The 25,572-nt window shown below is 38.7% G+C and overlaps 1 long non-coding RNA gene across 1 annotated transcript in view; it reads left to right on the forward strand.

Moving 5' to 3' along the window:
• Positions 1-2,762: 2,762 nt before the first annotated feature.
• The window catches only part of LOC123001638 (uncharacterized), a 28,406-nt gene continuing 5,596 nt past the window's right edge, over positions 2,763-25,572 (forward strand). Inside the window, exon 1 of the long non-coding RNA XR_008958401.1 lies at positions 2,763-24,691. This is a non-coding gene — a long non-coding RNA (uncharacterized LOC123001638). The remainder of the gene's footprint in view (positions 24,692-25,572) is intronic.

Raw genomic sequence — 25,572 nt, forward strand, 5'->3', positions numbered from 1 at the left:
TTCATTGAGGCTATAGGCACATATTTCTTCATTTCCATAACATCTTTTTATGGCTGAAGCATACAGTACAATAAATTTAAGTACTCAGCTCAATGAAAACTTACCTTTGTATATACCTGTGTAACAACTATTTAGATCAAGATACAAAATATTTTCAGAATTCCAAGAGGTACTCTCTTGTGATTTTCTTAGTTAATACCTATCCCATCTCCTGTAAGTAACCACAGTTCTGACTTCTATCACCTTTGATCACCTTAGTTTTGTCTATTCTTAAATTTCATGTAAAGAGAATCATATAATACATACTCTCTTCTGTTTAACTTCTTTGGCTGAACATAATATCTGTGAAAGCCATCCATCATTGTAGTGTGTATCAGTAATTTGTTTTTTTAGTGCTGTGTAGTTTTCTAGTTTATAGGTTATTTCCAGTTTGAAGCTATTATGGATAAAGCTTCTATGACCATCCTTATATGTGGTTGTGTGTGCTCTAGACTCTAAGTTATAGACCAAGGAATGGAATTGCTAAGAAATTTCCCCCAAGTCTGTGGCTCGCCTTTTCATTTTATTAATGGTGTTTTTTGAAGAGTGAAAGTTTTAAACTTTGATGCCAATTTGTTGATTTTTTTTCTTTTAGATTTTGTGCTTTTTGTGTTATATATAAGAAATCTACCAAACCCAAGGTCACTAAGATTTTAGAAGTTTTACAATTTTAGCTCTTACTTTTAGTTCTATGGTCTATTTCAAGATAAATTGTGTATGTAATATGAGGTAACAGTCAAGGTTCATTATTTTGCATATGGGTATCCAATTGTTCCAGCACCATTTGGCAAATAACTATTCTTCCTCCATGAAATTGCTTTGCATCTTTGCTAGAAATCAATTGACAATATGTGTGGGCATATTTCTAGACTCTCCATTCTGTTCCACTGATCAATTCATCATTCTTGACACAAATAGTATACTATCTTGATAACTTTAGCTTTATAATAAGTCTTAAAATCTGGTAGGTTAAGTCTTCCAACTCTATTTCAAAACTGTTTGGGCTATTCTTAATCTTTTGAATTTCATATATATATATTTTTAAAGATTTTATTTATTTATTTATTCATGAGAGACAGAGAGAGAAGGAAGCAGAGGCAGAGAGAGAAGCTGGCTGCCTGCTGAGCTAGGAGCCCAGTGTGGGCCTCGATCCTAGGACCCCGAGATCATGACCCGAGCTGAAGGCAGACGCTTAACTGACTGAGCCATGCAGGCACCTGAGCTTCATGTATATTTTAACAAGCATGTCAATTTCTAAAAAGAAAAAAAAATTTTTTGCTGAGTTTTTAAAAATCACGCTGTGCTGAATCTGTAGATCTGATGGGAATTTGATTCCTCATTATGCATCCAAGAGAAATTTCTGCTCATGTGGACCAGGACACATGTACTGGGAGGCCCATATTAGTATTGTTTATAATAATCCCAAAGAAAACAAACATCCATTAATATTAAAATAGATAAATATATGCTATACAGAAAAGGAAATGAACAAACTACGATTATATTCATCAGTGTATCAGGGTGCCCCAGAGAAATAGGACCAATAGGATGTAGAGAGAAAAAGGAAGTGGGATTTATTATAGGAATTGGCTCACGTGATTATGGAGGCTGACAAGTTCCAAGATCTGCAGGGTGAGTGGACAAACTGGAGACTCAGTAATGTCAATGATGTAGTTCCAGTCCAAGTTTTCTGCCTGAGAACCAAGAGAGCTGATGGTATATTTCCATGGTTAATAAATACTGTTCTCCCCTAAAATGAGACAGGGCTCACTGGGAAATGGTTGATTCTAGGATTGGTTCATGGATAACACAATGTCATCTTGTAGCATCTTGTGCCAAAAAAGCAAGGAAATGCTAAAAGAATGTAAATATGGGCATCTGTCAAAAGGACACAGGAGATGACCAGAAAGAGCTCCCGATGGCCAAAGCTGGGACAATTTGAGCAACAAAGTAAATACTGTAGTATTGGATAATAACCCGAAGTAAAATATATTTGTCCCAACTGAAATAAATAAATGATTAAGTAAGTAAATGGAGGAGAAGGAAAAATATTCCTTACAAAATTATTCAAATGGTATGTGTAGATACTCTTCCCTTGAGTGTGGAGTAGACTTATTGACTCTTTGGCAAAGAAGAGAATAAAAAAAGAGAAAAATAATAACTTTGCTATACTCGGTGGACATGACCTTAACCACGTGGTGGAGGTCAGTATCAATGGTGCTGTGTCAGATTGATACCATGTACCTCTGATTTGATGCAATGAGGACAATTCACCTCTGTGATGTTCTTCCCCCAAACCCATAATTCCAATTCAATCATGAAAAAAAACACCAGAAAAATCTGAGCTGAAGGAGTTTTACAAAACACACGGTCAATTCTCTTTAAAATTGTCAGTCATGGAAAATAAGGAAAAACTGATAAACTGTCACAGAGTAGAGCAAGCTAATGAGATGTGACAACTAAATGCCATGGTGTATCCTGAATTGGATCCTAGAAGAGAAAAAGGATATTTGTGGCAAAAATGGTAAAATAGGACTAATGGTTGTTGTTTACTTAATAGTATTATGCCAATGTTAATTTCTCAGTTCTGATAACTGTACCATGGTCATGTAAGATGTTACTATTAGGGGAGACTGTATTATCTTTGTAACTTTTTCGTATTTATGTGGGTTTGTTTTTGTTTTTGGGGGTTTTTTTTTTTTTGTAAATCTAAAATCATTCCAAAAGAAAAAGTTTATTTAAAGAAGATCCATGTAAGGGAGTTCCCAGAGGGTACTACGTTCTGCTGGTTCTGCAGGGTTCATAATCCTGGCAAAGTCCTCCTTATGCTTCACGACTCAGCAGGATGATAATCGCTTAAGGGATGTGTCCTCTAACTTTTCCAGGCTCAGGGATTCCATTGCACCTTGTACTCCCCTCCTTTAATAGCACATCTCACACTGTCTCCCCCAGGCTCTCGGCGATCTCAAGGGCAAGGACCAGGAGCTATTCCTCATCACATTGTGTTCAGTATCTGGCAAAATGCCTCTGGAAGGCATGCCTGCATTTAATACGTACATGTGTGTTTGAGCCAAGTTGGTTATGGAGTAAGCGCAACCATTTCAATGAGAGAAAGTGAAGAAAAGCCACCAATTATGATTTCCTTAAAAACCAAGTTCCCACTGGAATATTCCTTTCTGTTTACTGTTTGCTCCAAAACACCCTATATTTCTTTGGAAGTGGAATATAGCCCAAAACCGTTGTATCAAATTGTAGGCAACTATAGCAACCGGAGCTAGACTGTGATGAAAAGCAAAGGTTTGATTAGCCTGTTCCAGTGACATTTTCCCAAGTAGTAAACTAGACACCATGAGAACAATTATTAGGGGAATTCTCCCTTTAAAAGTAAACCCCAATCAGATGATGGTTAATGGGCCAGAGATGTAGGAAATATTTGACATTGGTAGTCTCTCGGTGGTGTTTTTCTTTTATCTTTGCTGGCTTCTTTTCCATTAAATGATCAGAAAATTACCGTGACTTTATTCCCATAGGCTGAAAATTAGCCTGCTAAGCTTGAGCCCAAATCAGATTCTGATGACTAAGAATTAATCTATTTTAGCAGAAGCATGTCTAACGGAAATCAGTATAGCTCTTCTCTGTCACAGCAGAGCAGTAGCTGCTGTCACCTGTGACTGATACGCAGTAGCCAAACGTGGCAATCACTCAGGTCAGAACCCCTTTGTTCTTTGGCCAGTATTGATCAGCTGTTGTTTTTCCAGAGTACCTCTGTTCACATGCACAGCTTTCACAAAGTTAACAAAACCTTCACTTGGAAGGTTAAAAAAAGAAGTGTTTTAAGAGAGTATTTGAATCCCTTTGGCATAACCACCTGCAGCAGTGATTTTCCAACCCTGACTTTGTGGTTCTGGCTGACTCCAATTATTTGGAGAGATGGCAGAAAGTTGTCATTATTTTTAAATTCAAAGTTTAAAAACTTTTAAATTCATTTGTATTTTAATACATCATGGGAAAAATTGCAAATGATAAAACAGTATGATAAAAAAAAACAAACAACAACAACAACCCTGTAACCCAAGGGGCGCCTGTGTGGCTCAGTTGGTTGAGTGTCTGACTCTTGATTTCAGCTCAGGTCATGATCCCATGGTCTTGAGATCAAGCCCCACATTGGGCGATGAGCTCAGCAGGGAGTCTGCTTGGGATTCTGTCTCTCCCTCTGCCCCTCCCCCCACTCGTGCTTGCGCTCGCTCTCTCAAAAAAAAAAAAAATCTTAAAGAAACCCCGTAGCTCTAAAGAAGCTACACAATGGGAATTTATTTATTCACAGTATATTCAGATTCAGTTATTAAGTATAGACTCTTGCTAGATAGTGTGCCATATGCTTAATAAAATTGATGGATAAAATGGCTGCTGTCCTTACTCTCATAGAGCTTCCAGTCTGGAGGGAAAGAAATAAAAAGGATCCCCCTGTTAGATTTGCACTTGCTTTCATTACTGCACTTATCTACCAATGAATATTGTTTCCCTTGCTTCAGTCAGAGACTCACTTTTCAATGTAAGTCAAGGGTGAATACACATCTTAGAGTTGGTCAAATAGAAGTCGACCTATGTGATATGACTTGTGGGTTCTGATGCTTTAAAATTTCTCTTCAATCCAGGTATGACATTGTCTAACTTTCCAGGATTAACAATCTTCTTTAAAACACAAATACTCCTGGGAATATTATAAACTGTTTCTTTAATAGTGTCTCCCTCCACTCCTCTGCATGCCCCTTCCCCTCACCCAACAGTCTGTGCCCTGGAATCATTCTTTCTGCCTCCAAATCTTTCCCTTCTAGTTGACCTTTTAACCAAAGCCCATATCAAATGCTACCTCCTCATCTATGAAGTTTTCCCTGGCATCATTTTTGATATTAACCTTATTGTTTATATCATATATTTGATACCTAATATGCCTTGTCTTAATAGCGATTAGGCAATTGATTTAGTGTTTATTTTAGAACAGAAGAAAGGTATGAAATCAATGATTGAAAGACTTTACTTCAAAAACTTAGAAAAAACCTAGAGTAAACCCTGACTAAATAGAAAGAAGGAAATAATAAAAATGAGAGACAATATAATAGGAAACTGACAAACATTGGAGAAAATTAACAAAACCTAGAGCTGGTTCTCTGAAAAGATCAAACTGATCATTCCTGAGGCTAGACCACTCGTGAAAAATAGAAGAGTGAGTCAGCAATATCAGGAATGAAACAGAGGTTATCCCCAGTTTCAATAGACAAGGATATTCAGAACAGTTTTATGCCAACAAATTCAACAATTGAGATGAAATGGGAAAATCCTTTGAAAAACATAGATTCACTAGTAGAGACCTATTCTAATGGGACATTTTCTCATTTGGTATTTCTTTTACTGTTTCCTTTGTATTTGGTTTCTTGCATTTTTTTAGATTGTAATTATAGCAAAAAAGTTCTAGAAGTTATTTACAGTCCACAGTAAATTTTGTCCTGTGCTACATCATTGGGTTACATTCACCATTATTTACAATTCAAACTACCTCAGAGGTAGCTTCTTTTAATATTTTAGGGATAAATTCTTTGTTATAGAGTCTATATTATTTGTGTTCTCAGTGCAAATGATATACTGAATTAAGTATACTTAATTAAGTTCACAAATATTATGTCAACATGATTTGAGAAACCATCTCAAACCATGGAGAAAGACCTGTAGAGATATGATTTGTACACAGAACATCTATACTGAGAGAAATTCCCTTTCCACTCTGTTGACAAGCTTCTCTTCATCTTCACAGACAATGCGAGAATCACTATTACAATCTCAGGAGAGATGAGTCCTGCTTATCTCCCTGTCCCATATCTGCTTGTGGTTCCTTGGTTAAGCACAACAGGGCAAGTATGCCCACTCTTGCCACTTTTATTCAACATAGTATGGAGAACCTAGCCAGGGCCGTTAGGTGAGGAAAATGAATAAAATGCATCCAAATTGGAAAGGAAGAAATAAAATGACTGTTTGCAGATGACATCATCTTGCATATAGAAAAAGACTATATGACTCTACCCCAAAACTTCTAGGACTAATAAATGAATTCAGTAAAGTTGCAGGATATAAAATCAACACTCAAAAATAAGTTGTGTTTCTATACACTAATAATGAACTATCTGAAAAGGAAATTAGGAAAACACTTTCATTTACAATAGTATCAAAAAGAATAAAATGCTTATGAATAAACTTAACCAAGGAGGTAAAATATCTGCACACAGAAAACTACAGATCAGTGATGAAAGAAATTAAATGAAACACAAACAAATGGAAATATATTCCATGTTCATGGAATAGAAGACTCGATATTGTTTAAACATTCACACTACCCAGAGTAATTTACAGATTCAACGCAACCTCTATCAAAACCTCAATATCATTTTGTTACAGGAATAGAAAAAAACTTTTCTAAAATTCATATGGGGGCACCTGGGTGGCTCAATCAGTTAAGCGTCTGCCTTTGGCTCAGGTCATGATCTCAGGGTCTTGGGATTAAGCCCTGCTGTTGGGCTGCCTGCTCATAGAGGAGTCTGCTTCTCCCTCTCTCTATGCCCCTCCCCACCACTCGTGCTTTCTCCCTCTTTGCTTTCTCTCTCAAGTAAATAAATAAAATCTTTAAAAAAATAAATAAAATTAATATGGTGCCACAAAAGGCCTGAATAGTCAAAACTTTTTTTTTTTAAAGAACAAATCTGAAGACATCACATTTTCCATTTCAAAATATTTTATAAAGTTATAGTAATTGAAAAATAAGTACCAGCATAAAGATATACCCATAGACCAATGGAACAGAATAGAGAGACTAGAAATAAATTCACACATTTACAGTTAACTCATCTTCAACAAGGGAGCCAAGAATACACAATGGGGAAACAATAGTCCCTTCCACAAAAGGTGTTGAGAAAACTGGATATCTGTGGGTAAAAGAACAAAAATGGACCCTTGTCTTCCACCACACATAAAAATAAACTCAAGGTGGATTAAAGACTTAAATGTAAGACCTGAAACTGTAAAACGCCTAGAAGAAACATACAGGAAAATCTTCATGACATAGGTCTTGACAATAATTTCATGGATATGACACCAAAAGCATGGGCAACAAAAAAGCAAAATTAGACAACTGGGACTACGTCAAATTAAAAGGCTTTTGTGAGTCAAAGGAAATAACAGAGCAAAAAGGCAACCTACAGAATGGAAACAATTTTTTTTAAAGTCTCTAATAAGGGGTTAGTTTCTAAAATACATAAGGAACTCCAATAACTCAATAGCAAAGAAAAATCTAATAACTAAATTTAACAAATGAGCCAAAGACTTGAATAGACATTTATCCAAAGAAGACCTACAAATGGCCAATGGTTATATGAAAAGATGTTCAAAATCACTAATTATCAGAAAAATGCAAATAAAAACCACGATGAGCTATCACCTCACAACTATTAGTATGGCCATTATAAAAAAAAAAAAGAAAAACAAGAGACACCAACTGTTCACAAGAATGTGAAAAAATTGGACACTATTATACACTGTTGGTGGGAATGCAGAATGGTGCATCTATGAAAAACAGTATGGAGTTTCCTCCAAAACTAAAACTACTAGATGGTCCAGGAATCTCACGTATGGGTATTTACCCAAAGAATTGAAATCAAGATCTTAAAGAGATATAAGTGCTCTCATGTTCAGTGAAGTATTATTCTCAATAACCAAGATATGAAAACAACCTGAATGTCTATCAACAGATGAATGGATAAAGAAAATATGGTATATATACAATGGAATATTACCAGCCTTAAAAAAGAAGGAAATCCTGCACTATGAGGCAACATGGAAGAACTTTGAGAACATTATGGTAAGAGAAATAAACCAGTCACAGAAGGACAAATACTGCAAAATTCCACTTATATGAGGTATCTAAAAACAGTCAAACTTCTAGAAGCAAAGAATAAAATGGGAGTTGCCAGAGGCTGGGGAAAGAGGGGTAAACTTTCAGTTAGGCAAGATGAATTAGCTCTAGAGATCCGATGAACAACATGGTGCCTGTAGATAATGAGGCTGTATGGTACACTCAATATGTTAGGAAGGAAGATCATATATTAAGTATTCTTAAATATATAAACAAATGAATAAATAGGCCGTTTATGAATGTGATGAAGAATAATAAGAGCACAGACCTATATACTATTTACTGTGTGCCAGGCACTCCTCCAAGTATTTTCCACATTCCAACTCCTTTCGTCCTCACCACACCACCATAAAATACTATTATTATCCCTCATTCCAAAAATGAGGATTAAGAAACATAAATGATTACATTAATCGAACAACTATTAAAGTGGCCGGGGAGGGGAAAATGATATTCAATCCAAAAAGTTTGAGCAGGATTCTGGCCATTAATCATGAGCACACGTGGGCTCTCAGCAGCCAGCAGAGACTGGAGAGAATGACAAGGAGAAAGTAAATCGTGTCAGAAACAAAATCAGACAAGACTTCCCAGCTGCAGTACAAAGCGGAGACAGGCATGAAGTACGAACTGCTGCTTTCTCACGCAGAATGGCGCATATGGTAAGTAACAAATGATGATTTTGTCTTCTAACTTCCATTTAGATAACTCCTAATCTCCCTCATTTTCCTTTTCTGGACAGTGTGTAGACCTCAAAATCGGGTGCACAAGTGTTCACATTCTGTCTTCCTGTTTGCCGGAGTTCAACGCTCCTTACCTCTAACCCTAACCTAACCCAAACCCTAACACTAAACTGCCCCTACCCCTAATCTAACCCTAACCCCTCACACACCCCCCCCCCCAGCAGGGATATTAGGAAATAGAAGGATGGATTTAAACTATAATAGCCAGACTTACGTGAGTGGCATAGTTCCAAGAAAATACAAAGTGTCTTCCTGGTCTAGGCTGCTGAGAGATGAGGTGGGAGGGAGGCAAACTCACATTTCAATTACTTCACACTTCAGCTAAGGGCAGCTTGAGCCATTCTGCTCCCACTCATTTTGTGTGGAGTGGCGCCCACCCCACAGGACGTTGGCTGCAGATCTAGAGCTAAGAACAAGATAAATGAGGCAGCAACAAACTGAGTAGCTCCAACAAGCAGTAGTTTCCCTCAGAAAGAAATCATTTAAAAGGTAGAATTACCAGACTTTGAGTTAGTTTGGGTTTAAAAGGGAAAGGAATGTCTGCACAGAAGCTAGAGACTTGTCATTTCTCTCCTGTGGTAGACAATTTCAAGATTAGTTGGGGCAATACACGTAGACTTTAATACTTCTCACTTGTTCTGTCCAATATTTGTTTGGCATTTGCTGTGTGAGGAGACTCCCTGTCTGTGAGGGGCTCACAGTCTCCCGGGGGAAGATAGACCTGAGTACACAGTGCGGTAATGGATATTACCTTTGCTCTAAGTGATACACTTCATCTGACCTAAAGGCGGCTAGGAAAGCTTTCTGTCTTTGCTTATGATTCCAGAAGGCAAACACAAGTTCCCGATTCCCTAGTTCCCAAGTATGCTAGTGTATATGGCCATCTAAATATAGACCTTGAGGGGCCGCCTGAGTGGCTCAGTCAGTTAAGCAACCAACTCTTGATTTCAGCTCAGGTCATGATCTCAGGGTGGTGAGATGGAGCCCCGAGCTGGGTGTGGAGCCTGCTTGAAATTCTCTCTCCCTCTCCTTCTGCCCCTCCCCACTAGCACATGCTCTCGCACTCTCTCCCCCTAAAAATACATACATACATACATACATACATACATACATACATACATACATACATACCTTGACAATTTCCTGGACTATCTCTAAGCCTGCTGCCACTGTTAGAGGCCTCAACCTTGCCCACCTTCCCAAAGACCTTCTCCCATAATACTCCTCATCCCCACCTTCCTAATTACCATACTCTCTGTCTGATTTGTTAGAATTCTTACTGAGAAAGGGCATTTTCTTATAACTGAACCCCTTCCAACCTATGTTCAGGGACTCTATTAATCAGTTACCTTTGTTTTATTAGGGACTTTGCTTTAAGTTTCCCTTAATTTCAAGATTTTGAAGTGGTTCAAGGTGATCACGTTGTTGGCTCTCTGTGTGCTCCTCACCTCAAAAGAAGGGACTGCTTTCACTTTTCCCAGCAGCTTGAGAACTGGTGTCTCCGTGTTGATTCTGCTAAAAGAAACATGGTATACTTTTCCAGTTATTCATTCCAGCCCATCGTTTCTGATTCTAGGGTTCCCTTCCAAGCATCAGTGATCAGGTGTGGTAAGACAATGGGGGAAATCTACACAGTTTATTACTCCCGACTTGGAGTCCACTTGAGAAGTGACAAGGTGCCAGGACTCAGAGTGCACAGGTAACTCTCATAGGTGTCACGGTTTGTCATTTCATGATAATCATTCTTGTTCTAAATTGCAAACCATCCCCCTAAGCCTGCCACAACTACCCCCAACTCGAGGCAATACAGGTCTATGACTGCCCTTAACCACCGTTTACTTCATTTGCATGTGGTTTTCTCATTACGAAGCCATCACGTTAAGAGTTGGTACTAGGGCTGGAGTGACTCAGAGTTGGACGTGTGCAGCGCAGTTCTGATGGACATTTAAATCGGCTTGGTTTGTTCTTGGCTGCTCTGTCATGATTAAAGGGTAAGATGATTCTGCCTGAGTTCTCTGTTTTCTTTCTCTCTCCCTGAGTTCTGGCCGGCTGGCATTGTGCCTCCTGGATTTAGTAATCAACTCTATTTCTACTGGCTGACGTTGATCCATCTCTCCTTCTTCTATAGCATAGATTGCCCCTCTGATATTTTCTTCCCAGAAAATTGCTGGGAGTCTGTGATTTACTCCAGCACTTACTCTCTATTGTTACCCTCAACTGTACTAGAATTGGGACTCTGAATAAATGGCATGTTTTTAATATAGCAAACACTGATACATTAATCATTTAAGGCTGTTTTCTTGAAATTTTCAAATAACTTATAACACATTTAAATCCCTTGACTCTGCTGAGAAGTGCACAGTCGGAGTAAAAGCTCTGGACAAGGAGTTAGGCTCGGATCTGAAATCCACTGCAGACAATCATTGCCTGCGGCTTTGGAAATTTGGACGTTTCCTAAACTCTTCGAGCCCTGCTATGATCATCTGTGATGATAACTAACAAAACTTGCATCCCAGAAACATTGTGCATTGGAACTGAGTGGGAACTAGATACAGGAAGTTCCTTAGTCCATGATATGGCAGCTAACAGACTCAGACAGTTGAGGGCATGGAATTTGGTGTCATATCAGAGTTTGACTCCTGGCAATGCCATTCAATGTTTGTGTGACCTTGAGAGAGCTAGTTATCTTCTTTCTGCTTCACGTTCTCATATGTTCAATGGGGATAAGATTTCCTGTCTCCTAGGGCTATTGTATGGATTCAATTGGGTGGGGAAAGTGAAGTGCTTGGTAGCATAATGCCTACCAAGCAAGTTAGTAAATGTTCAATATGCTCGATATGCTCAAATGTGTTAATATGATAAATTATTGCATAGCTATTGTTGTCACTTGCTCAATAAATGTAGTTCGGCTAAATTTAACAAAAAGAGTTTCTCTTTGGTAGAAAAAAAAATCCTCTTTTGACACAAAAACAGGAGGCACTGTGCATGATCTGACTAAGAAAAAGGCACTCAGTTAGGCAGCCTAGCCCATGATCATGAGTCATTTTACAAGGAACGTCCACAAATCTTAGAAAAATCAGCATTGAGAGAGAGTCACGGAAGTTTGCTCGCTTTTGCTCTTGCATTAAGATGAAACCAGAGATGGGGACGTGGATAGTGTTCCAATATCTGTGAAATAATGGCTGTTGTATAGCGTGTGAGTATTTGAAAAAAGTTTTCAAAGTATTTATCAAAATGTATCTTTATTTAACATGGGTGGCAGGCATCAGGGTATGATATTTTCCTTGGCAAAGACAGACTCAACCACAGGGTTATTTTTCCGTAAATGACCTGAGGAAAGGCTGAGGTGGAATTTACTCCAAATGAAATGCCATGGTATACAGGTCATGTTTTTACAGAATTATCTGAATGTAGATGATATTTTTTTTCTTTTCTTGGAACGTGTTAATATTTTCCTCTATTTCAACACTTGTGAAGTGAGTAAATGCCATGTAAAAAAACAATTCCAAAACTCTACTTGGAGTAGTCTGAAAACAGGTGGAAGTCTTAAAAGACCTCCTTTTTTTTTTTTTTTAACCTTTAAAGCTTTTCATTTTCTTGTCACAGGATAGCTAATGTATAATCGTTGTAGTTAAAAGACCGCTTTAATCCCAGAATTCTGTTCATAAAAACCATTGCAAAAGTTAATATATCTGCTGGTTTTACAGATACTCCTTACTGGTTGCACTCAGAGAGAATAACTGGGTCTGATAGCCTGTCTGTCCTCTGTGCCCTTTGTCTACCTAAGCCTAGCCCTGTGGGGGAAATGCTCCCATGCAGGAGTTTCTGGAAAATATTTAACAACTTGCTTTCAGGAAAACAAAAAACAGTATTGGATTGCAGTGTATGCTGATTTCTATTATGTAAAAACTCCTACCATTGCATCTAGAGTTGGGAAGAGATGATTACAGTCAACGCCCAGCGAGCTAGAGCTGGCCCCAGCCCACTCATTGCTCTTATTCCTTACCCAACATTGACTCTGGTGGTGCTGACATTAGCAACACTCCAAAGAAAAGGGTAGACACATAAATGAGAAATAGCCAATCTTGGTACTTAATTCCTTTGTTGCCAGTATGATCAAAGGGAGGACTTGTGGCCCATTTAGGATTAATCAAGTTTTTTTTTTTTTAAGGAATTTGATATTTGAAAGCTAGAGAAAAGTTCTTTCTTTGCTCTTGAGTAGAAATAGCTGTAATGTCATAAACTCAGAACTTCTAGATTCTCATTCTCCATGCATATGTCATAGGAGAGAATGAGGGCCAGCAGAGACTGGGAAAGATGAGAGATGGATGGATGGAGAGAGGGAGAGATTGACGATATATTTGCAATATCTTTTATAGCTACATGAGACAAAATTTCTATTAATTCCTCAAGTTAACTTGAATTCAGTTTCTCTAACTTGCCATTTAGTACATATCTGGCGTATTCAAATGACACAATACTACAAAACTATGAAAATGATTATTTAGAAGCATAATAATTCACACTTGATTTTTCTATAATTACCACGAATTTTATTTAAGATTTTTAAAAAGTTCCTAAAGATGCATATGGATTTCAAGTCATGTGTTTTCTATGGCTTTTGGATCCCTCTGTCCCTTGAAAAATGTCACTTAAATGGGCCAAATGATCCATACTACACACATACTAATTTTTCATTAAAATATATGTGTATAAAATAGCCACAAAAGATAACCTCAGACCCCAATTTGAGTTCAAGATACACAGATCGAGAAAAATAATGGCTAGAGATAACTATATTTTTCTTCAAAAAACAAAAACGAAACCAAAAAACCTTTCTCCCAATACTGTATACATTATCTTAGAACCATCTGTTTCTATGGCTGCTCAGATCGCTATATGATTCCTATGGTGCCAGAAGTTAGAATTTTGATTCCAGAAATTTCCACAAATACCTCTTGCACATTTTTATTTATTAAACAAGCTGCCACAAAGATCTGAATGTTGAAGCACTGTTGCATCACGGTTCAGAGCCACGGCCGAGTCTCCATTGTGGCTTGGCATTTCCTAGCTCTGTGATCTTGGGTAAGTATTGAACTTTAAAAATCAGTTGCCTCATATGTCAAAGAAGAATATTTATATCCTAGGAGGTTATGTTTTCATCTGTCCTGCAACCCATGCCAGCACCTTGTCTGAAATTTTCCCTTCCCTACCTGTCATCTACATGACTACCCTGGAAATTGCCAAAGTGGTGAAATAAGGGTGAGTTTTTCCACTCTTCAGCCACGCAAATACCTGCACTGGGGTTCTCCCTTTTCCACCACTGCTGTGTTTGGTGGGTCTCATTTCCTATGCTCTGTTTTGGGGAACTTGAGTGTGTCCTGGGCTGATGAGAGACAGAGTGTCCACAGAGGCTTTGCCAAGTTATGAGCACAGATAGATGCTCAGATGCTGGGTAACACACCACTGAAGTAGAAGCAGCTGATAATGGCAGCCAGTCTCTGCCCAATAGTGATGACAGCCACGGACAGGGCTTTTCTGCAAGCACAAGGATAGTCTGTGATCTTGGCTTCCACTCAGCTTCCGAGAGCTGGCCACTTTATGATGATTGGCCATATTTTCATGCTAACTTTTCCCTTTTATCCCCAATTCCCCTGTGATCCTTCTGGTCTGGAGGTTCTGTCTTCTTCTGAAGTCTTGGCTCCACCATTCCCTCATCTCTCTCTCTCAGCCCAGGTAACCCTCAACCCTCTTCCTTCCAAGTGTGGGAGTTAGAGTCATTTCCTTCCCTCTATTTTGGCTTTTTAATCTTTGTCACATAAACTCTTTGACCCACTTTCTTCAGGGCCTTCCTGTTGAGTCTCAAGAAGCTGGTTAGGAAGCATAAAAAACAAAGCAAAACAAAATCCAACCAACACCAATTAAACCAAATCCATAAATGAATGTAAATTTTTTTTTCATTTTATTTTCCTTGTAGAAAAATGCTAAATCTTCTGGATTCCTCTGAACAATTGGGAGAAGGATGAAAGTGCATTAAAGAAAGTAAAATCAGAAAGATTGACATTTCAAGATCTTATTACCTTAATATAACAGACATGACCTACTGAACATGGCTGGTCTGGTGTTGGGCACCTGAATAAACCTTGACTAATAGTGTCCCTTTCCAGGAATATTAATTGTGACTCAGAAAGGATAGCCTTTCTTACGTATTAAAAATTTAAGATGTAAAACTTGAATGTTAGTACTGGTCTTGTTTCCTGCCAGAGGAAATCAATCCACAGACCAAGAAAGAAGAGTGTAGGAGACTTGCAAAGAGAGCAGAGATGACAGACCCAGTGAGAACCTAATAGCACTTCTTTCAGAACCTGGTACCAGTGGTTAGAGTTCTAACTACATTCTTATTTTATTGGGTTTTAGGAGTTGAGTTTCTGTCATTTGTGACCCAGGGTCCTATTACAAAGACCCACGTTGTGGGGTTTCTGTGCCATTTACACACAGTAAGCTCTTTTGATTTCTTAGCATAATATCTGGCACTTAATAAGCCCACAGGATGTTGTTATTGTTTAAAACAATTCGCTTTTTGCCATCTCACTTGTGGTACCAAGATTTCTAAATCACTACCCACGCTCGTTGGAGACAAAGTGATTTATTAATTTACCATCCATTCTATCCATGTTTAAGTTAAGGAATCATTCCTGTTCTTTTTCACCATCACAACCCTTAAGAACCACCACTTACTCAGGGCAGTGTCTGACACACAGAAAGCAGTGAATGATTTGTCCAGCAAACGCATTTGGGGTGTAATATAGGAATAATTGACTAATTTCTATGATTTAAGAACAAGCAAATTAAAATATCACTCCTAACTGTTGCCATGCATATTGAAATCAACATTTCATGTTAATTAAAAATTTTGGTCATTTCCTTGACAATGTCTGATAAAACTTCTATTGAACAAGTGATACTTTGGTTTTGTATTAATTCAGAAAACTGACCTACTCTTGCAGCTTTAGGATTGTTTAATCAAAACCCACACAAGGTTATCGCGTTCTGAATTTATCATGACCTCCTGGAGGAAGGTCAGCTTTACTTGGAGCAAAAGATGCAGAATCTCACCATGTCACAATTCGCCACGTATCTTTTACTACAATTTATGTATTTAAACTTCCTTGTTTGCAGATTTTAAGAGATATTTCAAGAATGGACTCTGTTGTGCATTGGTTGTGTGATTTATGGTAAGGAGAGGATCATTTTCTAGGAAACCATGTTAATATTAACCTCTACTATTTGAGAGAAATGTTGACTTAACAAAAGTACTTTCCTAATAACTTACCTGGATTGACATTCCGTTGTGATTCCACTTAGTACTATAGAAGCTACACATTATTTATCAGCAAGTTTGCACCTTATTTTACTGCTCCAAAGTGGACATTAGCATCTCTAAAGAGAGTTAGACTTTGGCCTTTTTCCTTCCTTTAAAACCATTCCTCTCAACTGTTATTCTTTCCAAGGAAGTTTTGTCTGTCTCTCTTTTAGAGAAGAGACTGTCAGGTGTTACCTAATGAAAGCCTTCAAGAATAAATTATACACATACAAGGAAAAAAAAACTGTGTTCGATCTTATCTGAAGACAGATAGAGAAGATCCAGGGTTTAAATTACAGAATGAAAGAGTCAAGACTGGCTTAAAAGTGGTGCAAGTTTGTTTTGTGATGTTTTTGTTTGCCATGGACGCCTTCAAGAAGCTGCTGAAAGCTATGAGTCCACTCCCTAGAGAAATCTGTGCATCAACATACACAAAATTCATGACATTTCAGAGTACACAAACACACTGAAACTCTTCTATGAATTCTGTGTTAACAGAACAAGAACACGTTCCAAGTAATAAAGATTGTTTAATAAGTTGCTTTCCGTGAAGATCGGTTCAAATGGGAAACATGGCTTTTGTTGTTTTACTTCTGAACTAACTTAGCACCTGTTTACTGGAACGCTGTGAGTCTTTGGGAGATATGCTTTTTGTGAAATGCATGTGCATTCATATTACAAATACTGAAACGGAGGGAAGCATCTGCTCTGTCTGAAATAGTACCTGCTATAATGGGACATGCATCATAGTTTTGGGAGGAGAAGGAATTCATTAAGAGTTGACTATACAGGATTGGATGGGAAATTAAATTTAGGTTCATTAATCATAAAGAAGCCAATGCACCAAAATGGTCTCAATATTATCTTCTAATATGATAAATAAAACTGGGATGAGTTATTATTTTACAGAAAATAATAGACAGAGAGCACAAAAGTGGCTTGGGGAAATTTGTTGCTATTTTATGGCCAGAAGACTTCTGCTGCTAGTAACGAGCTTGTATGTGGTTTACCAGAGTGTTAGTCCACAAGGACATCTCAGCCCTCTAACAATATGTATTTTTAAAAACATGAATAACTTCATGGGAAACCAAGGATAGTTGATGTTTTCCTTCACTAGCATATGTTTAGAACCAAAGCGCAAGATAAATATCTATATGTAATAACATGAATATCCGTAGGTGCCTCTGGCATAGATAAGAACAATACATAGTTGTCTTTGATGATACACACTAAAATTTAAGAAACACGGTTACTTTATTATGAGATCATTAGACCCAATTTCCTCCACTTTTACTACCATTATTATAAAACACCATTATCTTTTGCACCATCATCTTCCAGTCAATGTTCTTATTTAAACACATCTATCCAAAGGATTTTAACCTTATTTTCTCCTACTTTAATTTGAAAAGCACAGAATACATGCCCTTTAGATTCTTGCCTGAGAATGCTACATGCAACTGTTTGCTTTTGGTTCTCAGATCAGAGAAGACTGATATTTTCAGAGCACTTTTGAAGGATCTGAATTCGGTATGTACCTCTTGATCAGTGTTTTCCAGAATTTTTTGAGTGAGGCCGAGAATAAAGATATATGTGTATGACTTATTATACTGTACAAATACAGAAAAACAAAAATTTCTGCAAAATATACTAAGCTTACCATCTGTATTATTTAAATACATATTTAAATAGTGTAATCCATTTCATATTTAATAATCCATTCTTCCTATTTTATTTTAATCTCTCATGAAAAATGCTGTTGCCCGAATTGATTTCACAACCCCTGAAAAATGAAAACAGCTTAAAAAAATCCTATTAAAAGTCAAAGTTTCTCAAAATTTGACGCATAGAAGAAAATCTCAAGGAGCTCTTTCAAAATGCAGATTACGAGGCCCACCTTCAGATATTCTGATTCACTAGTGCAGTCCAAAATTCTATAATATTTCGGAAGCGTCCAAGATCATTCTGGTGCAGATTTTGACATGTAGCTTCTATCTAGTAATCCACGTTCTATTCTTGGATTAAGTTAGATCAGCTGAAAATTATACACTGACCCTAGGCTGTGTTGGCTTACTGCGGGGTTACATTTACCGAGACAAGCTTTGGTGTCCTGTCCTCAGTTTTCATTGAAAGATGCAAGAAACAATTTAATATCGCACTTTCATAGGCATGTCACTGAGACAAAAGTCTCCACAGCATAGCAGGGTTGCCTATGTGAAGCATCAAGGAAAATTATTTTGAGTGCTACATACCTAGAAAGGCTTCTCTTCCCTAAAAGAGTTGCTGTCCTCTCTGATATCAAGAGAATATCTTATATCTGACTATTTTGTGCCACAACAGCTAAGACTTTGTTCTAACTATTGTATTCCTAGCACCTAGAACAACAGTTGGCTCATAGTAGATACTAACAAAATAAATATTTGTTGAATTGAATCAAATGCTTCCTTTTCACCTTGGCTGCCAACAATATTGGAGACAAATTCATACCTCAACTTCGACACCATGGAGATCTTATGACCTAAGTATACACGTATTTACTGCTGTAGCAATTTTTGACAATCTATGCTGATCTGTGTGCTTCTGGGGTTTTATGTAGCCAATTTATATATGTGGCAATGTCTGTATAAACAAACGTCACCAACAACTATTATGTGTATAATACATAATATTTTGAAATTATTTTCACATGTATAACTTTTTCCTCCTCACAAGAAGTGGATATAAAAAAATTAGAGAGTTTTTGTGATTTACCCAATTCAGACTAATATTTTCTGCCTATATGACCCATATTCCTTGCATTATGCTGGGTTGACCATTACAGACCATGGGCCTCCTGTTTTTGTGTGGCCCGTCAGCCATACAAAACACTTTTAACATATTAAAAAAAATTCGAGGAAGACTAATATTTTGTGACATGTGAAAAGTTTAAGAAACTTAGACTTCAGTCGAAATGGCGAATGACCACACCCATTTGTTTACATATCGCCTATAGCCACTTCCAAGCAGCAATTACAGAGGCGAGTGGTTGCTACAGAGAACAGAAACCCTATGTGTGGCCTACAAAACCTAAAATATTTACATCTGGAACTTTACAGAAAATTTGCCAACCCCTGCATTTTACTTCCTGCTTCAACCAACCCACTTCTTCTTGGGAAAATGTGGACTTGCAAAAAAGGAGCAGCGGGTATGGTGGCTCTCCATGAAGTAGACTATTTACCCGGATTTTAGATAAGCTGCTTAAGTAAATCTCTGCTCAAGTGTAAACTAATTCTGCTGTTTTTTAAAAAAAATTAAACTCAACTATTCCTTGATGTTTCTGTTTAAGTTATTGTGCTTGCCAAAATTTAAGTAATTTCATATTTCTACGCTTTATAGCCATCTTTCAAATAAATAGACATTCCTTTTAATCTTAGTGGGTCTATACTTCGGTATTTTCTCTGGGGATGGTCCAGTTTCTATAACTTGACCTAATGTGTAAAGAAAATAATATTATGCTTTGAGCTAGAATTGTTCCCAGTCTACCCTTCACATCAGGTCTATGGAGAGTAAGGAGGCTCGGAGGGTCTGAATAGGGTTTATCTCATCTTGAAATGTAGGGTTTTTGTTTCTTGAGCCTTGCAGTGTAGTTTCAACCTCATCGTAGGATGGAGGGAAAGAGGGGTAAATGGAGGAGTATAGACAGAGTAAGACTAAAGAAAAAGGTGGGGATGGTTAGAAAGTTGAACAAGTGATACCCAACTCATCTTCATAAACTCGTATGGAAGTTTGGAGCTCTGGCTTTTACAACTGGAAATAAACCAGGTCAAGCCATAAGTGTTTACTCGAGGTCACCATCTGCCCCGCTGCTCCCGAGCTCTTGGTTTCTACAGTCTACCCCTCTGCTATGTGTGTCTGTCCTGAAATTCATAATCCTCTCAAGTCTTCAGGAGGGGCTGAGATGTGGATGAAATCATTACAAGAACAGCATAAGCCTGTGGCTATAGAGCATTTGTTTCCCTACAAATATTGTGGAAACTTAGCCTCCCAAGTCTGCTGCTGAGAGAGAGCTGAAGACTGCAGGGTTTGTCTAATTATGCTCCAGACCTGTCTTCTGAATCATTTCCCCCTCTCCACTCCCCATTTCGTGTTGAAGCACATTACGACAATGCCTTGTGATGCAATCATCTGGAGTATTCTCAAGAAAAATCACTCAGTGATCTGGGGAGATCTGCTATGGCACTGAACAAGATATTTAAAGATGTGAAATCACAACCAAAAGGGTTGCATCAGAGCAGGAAAGTTAGCACCTGTCTACATTTTTCCTGTGTATTTTCCTGTGGTCTGCCATAAAGGTTCATCTTGTTACTCTAGTCTGAAAAAGAAGGAATGGGGGCTAGAATTTTAAAATTAGTTTTGGGTAACTTTGCCTTGAAAGAGTTTCCGGATCTACCATTATTCTGGAGGAGCCAGCCTGGGTGTGGTCGAGCCTCAGGGACCTCGTCTGCCCCACGATGGCAGGGGAAAGGCAGGATGTCAGTGAGACAGCTCCTTGACTGCCTTCTCGTTCCCATTTGGGGGTCTGGTACTGTGCTTTACTCTTTCTCATCCTTTCATGCCAACATCCTTTCACAAAATTGCTAGCAATGTGCCTCTTGTGGAGAATGTGCTGAGGGGGAGAAACAAATCCCCCCTGCCGCCCCCGCACTGGCTCCTCTCCTGCTCAGCAGGCAGTCGAATAGTCCAGCAGTTCGAGCACCCTTGCCTGAGCCGTGTCCATGAACCCATCGCCTCTGTTCCTTATGCCACGAGTCACTCTCACCAGGGAGACTAGTATGGTGGGAGGAAAAGGAAAAGATAGAAATGAACATTTATCAAGTATTTCCTAAACTATGTGCTTTAAGTGCATTTTTACTTGATTTCGGAACAAGGTACAAATGTGATTAGCCCCTTGGAAGACAGCCCTAGTGGATATTCTTCGTCTTCACACTTTGTAGATGATACGAACTACTTCTCAGGGCGGTTAAGCACCTTGCCAAGACCACATGCGAGTGAGTGGGCAGCATGTGTGTCTAAATTCAGTGTCTGTTTCCACCAGGCCACACATGCTCACAAATCCATGAGTGGCCAAGGAAAGGCACCTCCACATTCCCTGAGAGCAATAGTAGTAAATATATTGCTGGGTTGCTGTCATAGATCATCCAGAATTTGTGTAGATGCTTCTTTCTAGGGAAATTGTATTAGTGTTTCTTTTTCTTGTTCTGTACGGATTTAGGGAAAGTCCAAGTTTTGTTTTGTTTTGTTTTTAGTAATAAGTAAGTACTGCCCTGTTGAAGCACCATTTGTGCATTACATTGCCTATTTATTAGTATACACCAACCATTCCAGAACTTTTTACTGTATAGACCCTGGTCTCTATGTGTCTGGAATATGTGTCTGAATTCTCCAGATAGGCTTTTCTTCCTTCCTCCCAGAGCTTCTGTTTTGTTTCAGGTGTAGGTCTCAGAGCCTCTCCCCCAGTTCTGTCTACTTCATCCTACTGCCAGACCATCTGTAATATAAAGTACAGCCCAGGGCTTACGCTCCTTCCTAATGCAAGGAAGAAAGCCTGAAAGCAAAAAAGGATAAAGGAAGGAAATGGTCTGTTCACTGGTGGGATAAACAAGGAAACGCAGACTGTGGTGAGAAGGAACACATCTGTATTTCAGAGTAGTCTTTGAAGCTTAGACCTGAAGGCTGGTTATTACTGAACTCAGCGTGAGGTTACTTTCCTCCTATCACCTTAGAGATTTGGATAAGCCCTAATGACCACCTCTTTTTCGGTAGATGGCTTAAATTTCTTCTTTATCTGTGGTAGCTAAATATGCCATTTGAGTAAATCTCTCAACTGAGCGTAAAAATTGATGATCAATGAAAGTGATCCAGCACCTGACTAATGACTAACCAGTAATCTCATTACTGTTTTGGAGTAAATGATGTAATTATTTCACATTACACATGGTTCAAACCAAAGGAGCCTAGAGTAATTTACATTCTCATGTGCTCTTTAAAGAATGGCCCCTCAATTTTTATAAACACATCAAACATTAAATAGTGGGATATCAAAAAGCCTTTCAGTCTTCATTCTGGAAGAGGTAAAAAAAATTCAATGCTCCCTTGGGAGAAGTAGTATGTCTTCTGCGACTGTCCTTTTCGGGATGACATAGACAATGGGCTTGTGTATCTTCGCACACGCTTTCCAGGTGAAGTGTACTTCTCCAGGGCACATCATATCACTTCTGCTCAAGTCACTTTTCTGCCTTCTGTCACAGAATTCCACAGTAGTATGTTTCCGTGGTAGACAACTTCATTTAACTAAATCAGTTTTAGCTAATACACTCAAACTTAGAAATATTTTGTTGTTGTTGTTATTGTTGTTTTAGAAAATATATATTGTGACTCTTGCAGGAATTGAAGGCTGGCGTTTTGAAAAATGTAGACAGTGATGTGCTGCTCTCAGGCCGCAGTTGCATACTTCGAGACGTTCGTTTTTCTGTGTCCCAGCCTCCTAACAATTTCAGATAAAATTTCTGCATATTATATTAATCATGGCTCTTTAATGTTTTCCAGTGATCCCTCTAGGCTGAATTTTAACTGTGGGTTGTGGGAGAAAGAATTGAAATAGTTTTCTCCCCTTAGAGAGTGTCTTGCCTTTCGTTCATTTTGACAGAGCTCCCAGCCCTCACCACACTGGCCTCACCTGCTTTCTTATCTTTTCCAGGTCTCTCCCTCCTGCAGGAGGAACAATGGCCGATCCACACGCACAATTGGTTAGTGTCGATCAAACAAAAAGTAAAAAGGACAGCAGAGTGTTCTGGGAACTCTCCATGATCCAGAAAAAGTAACAAGGCATTAAATCAATACAGAAAACAACTCGATGTAATTCACCTTCACTCTTCATTCCACAATCTGAAACACTTCCCACGATCTGTAAACATTTCCAGGTTTTATCAGTGTTTAGTATAATGTCCAGTCATGGTTCTCTCTATGGCAACATGAGAAAAGAATACTCCTTCCAAACCTGAAAGCTAGAAAAGTCTGCCATGGTAGAGATGTATTATTTATATAGCAATATATGGAAATGTTTCATTTCTGATAAGTTGTAGTCCCAGATAAGAGAAGTTTTGTATCATTAAACTCCAAACCCTTAGAAAATATATTGGTACCATATAGAGAGAATTCTAGAAATAACTGTACATTTTTTCAATGACTCAGCAGTATCATTATGAATATTAAATCTCTGTACTTTTCTAAAATAATTCTCTCTTGATGGATTGGTAGGTAGGTCCTATACTAGTAAGGGGTTAAAAAAAATTGCTATTTTCTGATAACATACTGAATTAGTTTGCTAGTACTACCATAAAAAAATACCATAGGTTGAATGGCTTAAACAACAGAAATTTATTTGTTTGCACCATCTGGGGCCTGGAAGTCTAAGATCGAGGTGTTGGCAGGTCTTGGTTTCTTCTAAAGCCTCTTTCCTTGGCTTGCAGATGGCCACCTTCTCTCTCAGTCCTTACCTTAGGGACCCTACACTGGATTACAGCTCAGACTATGGCCTCATTTTTACTTAATCTTCTCTTTAAAGGCCCTATCTACAAATATGGTCACATTCTGAGGTTCTGGAAGTAGAGAGGCTTCAGTATGAATTTTGGAGGGACAAAATTTAGCTTTGTACACATACCTATTGTTGAATTCTGACAACTACATTTGTAATTTTGATTTATCTCAGGAAAAGTTGTGAATAACTGCGATGTTAGGAAGAGTTGAAGAGAAAATGTGCCAAATAACTCTTTCTTTTAAGAAAGTATTTTTCAGAGTTATTATCTTAGTCTAGCCTTCTCCAAAAATCTAAGCCTGAAACAAGGTAGTTTATTTGGGAAATGATCCGAGGGAACAGGAGTGGGTGACCGGGACTAGTAAAGAAGGCGAGAAAGCCAACATAGGACTATGTTACTGAGTCTGCACCACCTTGGGCAACTGGGGCTCAGTCTTGTTGGGACCCTCTGAAAAGCCATGTAGAATGAATGTTCCTCAGAATCTTCTTTTGGGAGGACAAAAGAGAGGAAGAATTACCTACTCGCTTCTACTTCCCACTGATTAAGACTTGTCCGTTAATTCTCTCACTTCCAAATTGTGCACACGTGGGTGTGCCATGCGAGAGTGAGGGGAATACCAGAGAATGTGGTGGCCTTGAGGTGAGGGGTTAGCGGGGCTCACCTGTGTGACGTTCATGGCCTCCTCCATGGCTGGAAAGACAGGTGGGTGGAGAGGCTGTAAAGTAGGCACAGAAAATATCCAAACCTTTGACGAACTCCCACCCCCCCCCCGACTACCAGCCAGTATCATTGTTATTATCAAGATGACCACCAACATCATAATATTGGGGACACCTGTTGACAAAGACGCTTGAAAACCCTTATCTGCAGTTTCGCTTTCAGCAGTTTCGTTACTGACGTCGGGCAGCAGGTGATCCTTCTTCCGACGAATCGTCCGTCAGAAGGCCAATGGCGGCCTAACTCTAAGTCATGGTGCCTCCTGGGCGTTTTCTCTTCTCATATCATCACAAGAAGAAGGGTGAGTAAAGTACCATAAGATATTTTGAGAGAGAGAGAGAGAGAGAGAAGGAGCAAGAGAGAGAGCACTTTCATATAATTATTATTATTATTTTATTTTTTTTAGAGAGAGAGAGAGAGCACGCGCAGGGAGGGGGAGAGGGAGAGAGAGAATCCCAAGCGGGCTACACACTCAGTGTGGGCTGACAGGAGGCTCAGTCCCGTGACCCTGAGATCATGACCTGAGCCTAAATTGAGAGTCAGATGCTTAACTGACTGAGGCATCCGGGCGCCCCCTCGTATCACTTTTACTACGATATACAGAGGGCCCCCGACTTACGATGATTTGACTTATGATACTGTGAATTTAGGATGATGCTAAAGTGATACGCGTTCAGTAGACCCCCTGCTCTGAGTTTTGAGTTTGGATCTCTTCCCCGGCTCGCCGAGCAGCGTGATGCTGTCCCACTAGGAGCGGCGGCTGCAGGCAGCCACGCCGTCACAAGTGTAAACGACCGACACTTACAGGTATTCGCACCCACACAGCCGTTCTGTCTTGCACTTTCAGTCCGGTATTCAGTAAATCACATGAGATATTCAACACTTTATTATGAAATCTGCTTTGTGTTAGTGATCCTGCCCAGCTCTAGGCTACCGTAAGTGTTCTGGGCACATTTAAGGTTGGCTAGGCTGAGCTATGATGGTTGGTAGGTTGGGTGCAGGAAAAGCACTTCTGACTTAAACGATATTTTCAACTTAAAATGGCTTTATCAGGATGTAACCATATCATAAGTTGAGGAAGTTGTATTGTTATAATTGTTTTATTAATAGATATTGTTAATCTCTGTGCCTAATTTATAAATTAAACTTTATCATGTATGTATAGGAAAAAAACAGTATATA

The sequence above is a fragment of the Ursus arctos genome, unplaced genomic scaffold, assembly GCF_023065955.2.
Source record: "Ursus arctos isolate Adak ecotype North America unplaced genomic scaffold, UrsArc2.0 scaffold_9, whole genome shotgun sequence".
In the NCBI taxonomy this organism is placed as follows: domain Eukaryota; kingdom Metazoa; phylum Chordata; class Mammalia; order Carnivora; family Ursidae; genus Ursus; species Ursus arctos.